This window comes from Scaptodrosophila lebanonensis, unplaced genomic scaffold, assembly GCF_003285725.1.
Source record: "Scaptodrosophila lebanonensis strain 11010-0011.00,11010-0021.00 unplaced genomic scaffold, SlebRS2 tig00000061-arrow-pilon, whole genome shotgun sequence".
NCBI classification, from domain to species: Eukaryota; Metazoa; Arthropoda; class Insecta; order Diptera; family Drosophilidae; genus Scaptodrosophila; species Scaptodrosophila lebanonensis.
In genome coordinates this window covers 6302343-6306888 of record NW_022060554.1, presented here as the reverse complement: position 1 = coordinate 6306888, position 4546 = coordinate 6302343, and positions in this window count along the sequence as shown.

Below are 4546 nucleotides of genomic sequence, written 5' to 3'. Positions count from 1 at the left end.
CGTTGCACGCTTGCTTAGCGTTTACCAGCCAAGTATTCTGGCGAAGAATAGCCAAGAGCGCACGAGGGCCTGCATGGCAATTGGTAAGGTGCAAGTATCGCAGATATAAATTAACAAATCGCCATCCCTTTGGCATGAGTAATGGGAATCTCGCATTGTGGGGCAACGGCGCTTTGAGTAAACGGCCGCCAACTCGTACCAACATCAAAGTACGCTTTCCATACTGATACGGACTCAGAAATGGATTAAGCTTTTGGTACGACGGTTGCAGGATCACCGACTTGTCTAATTTGACTATTTCGGCTGCGAGAGCAGTGTGCTGGATCACGTGCACAATAGCTAAAAAGGCGAAGTGCAATTCAGTCGAAGTTGGCACAAGCGATATGTGTCCTGACCCCTTTCCGTTTATAAATCGAAACATGTACGACACTATGCGGAGAATTTTTAAGTACGACGACGACCTTTCAATTAAATCCAAAATTGGATTTGAAGCATTATCGGCCGCGATGAGAACCGTCGCATTCTTCCGCTTTTCCAGCACTGATTGCTCTTTGGTCAACTTAATGTGAGAATTAGTTGGCCAAAGGTTCTGGTCATTCTGTAAAAACTTTGGACCACCAAACCAATGTGAATCAATCAATTCTGCAGTGGTACAACCACGCGAAGTTAAGTCAGCTGGATTTTCTGCAGTCGGTACATGGCGCCAAGTGGCGTCTGATGTCAATTCCTGTATGGTAGCAACTCTATTGGCGACAAATGTATTCAAATGTGAAGGATGAGTTTGCAACCAATGCAGGACTACCTCTGAATCAGACCAAAATACGATTTGGTCAACAGGCACATGGAGAAGATGCCGAGCTTTCTCCCACAAATTTGCTAGCAACTGTGCTGCGCACAATTCTAAGCGCGGCACCGACTTTGTCTTCAGAGGCGCTACCTTCGACTTTGCAGTCAGCAAATTCACAGTTACTGTGTGCTCTCGCTCAATTCGCAGGTAAATACAGCACCCATAAGCCCTTGTCGATGCGTCGGCAAAGCCATGAACCTGACACTTTGTGCCTTTGGTGACGCCGACATACCGGGGAATGCGTATAGCTTCAATCTCATAAAATGACTGCGCAATTGACTGCAAGTCGGACAGTAAATGGTCGGGAATTTGGTCATCCCAGGCGGATTTTTGAAGCCAAATTTCTTGCATCAGAATTTTTGGGCGAGTGATAATCGGACAAAGTAAACCAAGAGGGTCGTATAACCTGGATATAAACGATAAAATCGAGCGCTTGGTGGGGGCAATGTCTACCGACATGTTCGACATCGAATATTTAAAAGCGTCTTCACGCGGGCTCCAAATGAGCCCCAACGTCTTCGTATCCTCCTGATGGCCGATCACCATTTCGTCAGAAGGCGACGCTTTAAATGTTTCACAATTTGATGCCCATTTCGTTAAGGTGAAACCGAATGATTCGAGCACTGAAACTAGCTCATTCCGTAACATTCGCAATTCTTCCACTGTGTCTGCTCCAGATAGCAGATCATCTACATAGAAATCGCTAGCCAGCGACTTTGATGCCAATGGATGGGAAACCGCATGTAGCTCACTCAGGTACTTTAAGCAACGAATTGCCAAAAAAGGTGCCGAAGCAGTACCGTATGTTACCGTGTTTAAACGATACAATTGGAGTGGTTCAGTGGAGTTGCTTCTCCAAATAATAAGTTGGAAATTGCGATGCGATTCGTTGATTTCGACTTGTCGGTACATTTTTGCAATGTCTGCCGACAGGGCGAATGGATGCAGTCGAAATCGCAACAATGTTGAGTATAGACATGGCTGTATGGTTGGACCAACCATCAGGATGTCATTTAAAGACAATTGTGACGACGTCTTGCTAGACGCGTCGAAAACGACTCTCAACTTTGTTGATGTGCTTTGTGGCCTTAGCACGCATTGGTACGGTATAAAATAATGCGGCTCTCTCGGTACACTGTTCTCAATGGCACTCATATGGCCCAACGAAATGTACTCTTTCATAAAGGTAACGTACATCGACTGTGTATCAGGCTGCTTTGCCATTCTTCTTTCCAGAGCCAAAAACCGCCTTAAGGCTGTCTCATACGAATTTCCGAGACTTTTGGGACTGGATTTGAATGGCAACGAAACAGTCAGCCTGCCCGAGGGTAAGCGATTGACCGATTCGAGAAATGTTTTCTCGCAAAGCACTTGTTCTGGGGTGTACAAACTCTGATCGGACAAATTTGGAACTTCTTCCAACTCCCAGAATTTACGGATGAGACTATCTAATTCCTGACATTCTGGATTTGACGAAGAGCTTTGATTTAAGCTCACGAGCGATGTTGACGGCAGCTCAGTTGACCCCGCAGAACGGCAACGGCCAGCTACAATCCAGCCAAGTGCCGTAAATTGCAAAGCCGGCGAGTCACTGGTACCCTTTATTTGCCCTGATCGTAGCAAATCAAAAAATGCATCTGCCCCAAGTAGCAGATCTATGCGTTGCGGCCGATGGAATTGCGGATCTGCCAATTCACAACCGTTAGGCACGTCAACGTCTACTACCAGTTTTTCAGGCTGGTACGAAGAAATGTTATTTAACACTGCGAATTCTGCCGTCAGCTCAAATTTGTCAATTCGAGAAGCTATAGAAGTTTGAACGATATGACGTACTTCAGACTTTCGTTTGCCTATGCCTAATAAACAAATGTCTTTGCGCTCCCTCTTAAGCTTTAGGACTCTGGCCAAGTCCTCGGTCATAAAATTGACCTGCGAACCAGAGTCTAAAAGTGCCCTGGCTAATTGGTAGGAACCTGACTGGTCCATTACCTTAACAATTGCTGTTGCTAAGATTACTTGGTCAGTCACTGTCGTGGCGTGGTTTACCGCCGACGTTTGCGTTGGTACTGCCGATTGTGCTACCAACGTGTGACTAGAAGCCGCAGCTTGCGAAATGTTCGAACTACATTCGTACTTGTGCAAGAGCGTGTGATGCGGCTTCGAACAGACTCTGCAACAACCAGACTTGCAGGATTTAGTCGTATGACCCTTTCGCAAACAGTTTATGCACAACTGGACCCGTTTCACAAATTTAAAACGCTCATCTCTAGCGATCGCTGAAAATTGAGGACATACTTGTATGTAGTGGTCATTCGACTGACAAAACGGACACTTAGGGGTCAATGGCTGACTTGGCTGTGCTACTGCCAACGCCGTTTTACCATTCCTTTTTGACCCATCGGAACTTGGCTTCTTAGGCCGGCCAGACGATGCCTCCTCAGCAGACAGATGCTGGTAGCGTTTATTAAGAGTGGCCTCGCATTCTTCCCAAGATGGAAGTTGACTGTAGTCAAGGCCCTCTTCCCATTTGGATCGAGTGATGGAGTCAACTTTACCCATAACCAAATGTATGAGAATGACGTTCGCTATTTGCTTCTCATCACCCAATGACAACAGCGATTCATAAATTGCCCTTACATTATCTATTAGGGAACGCAAAGATGAAGCAGACGGCCCTTGCATTTTGGGCAAGTCGAACAGCTTGGACACGCTGTCGAAAACGATTAGGCAACTATTGTCATACACTCGTTTTAATGCTGCTAGCGCCTTTGGATAATTGGCATCAGTCACTTGATAAGCTTTGACTGTGCCAAGCGCTTCTTTGTCCAAACAAGAAAGCAAGTGATTAAATTTCTCTATGTTCGTCAGAGATGCGTCATGGTCAACCAAGTTTTCGAACAGACCAATGAAATTTTTGTACTCCGAATAATCGCCACTGAATTTTGGGAGTTTCATCGACGGCAGCTGCTTGCTATGGCAACCTGATCCAAACATTGTAGAGTTTGCCAGGCTATCCCTATGAGGCTTAGGCCGAACACCTTTACTCATGAGCAGCGTTTCTGTCGTGACGCACAAATTTTCTAAATCTGCTCTTGAGGCTAAGGCCGGATCGATTTGATCCAACTCTTCCTGCAGATTGAACGCTCTGTCAATATATCTGGTTAAAATTTTCAACCGGCACTCCATTTCAACAGACTCAATGGGCTTAGTGGCATTTTGCACGGAATCTTTAATGCGTTCTATATCTCTGACAACATTGTTGTGTGATTGCAATAATGCATCGAACTTGCTCGACTCCAAATCATCCGACAGCTTGCCGTAAGTTTGCTTGCTGCGTTTTGATGGCATGTTTGTAGCGAGTCTTTAAATGTTTGCACACGACTAAAAGTGTATAAATGTATAATTGGACTATGTCCAGAAAAATATACACAATGTACAAAAATATACACAAATGTATACACTGTATACTATTTGCAAGAAAGCGCAGGCGCAAAGTTTTAACTTTGTATGATAAATAAATGTAATGTCTACAGTTGTGGCCAGCACTGTACGCACGTATAAACCTATGTATGTACGCAACTATGTTAACAGCAGCTGACAAATAACAGAGGCGAGAGACGCGCAGCTGTTAGAATTAATGTTGAACAAATGCACACTGCACGATAGCAGCGAACCCACGCAACAACAATATGTCCGTAA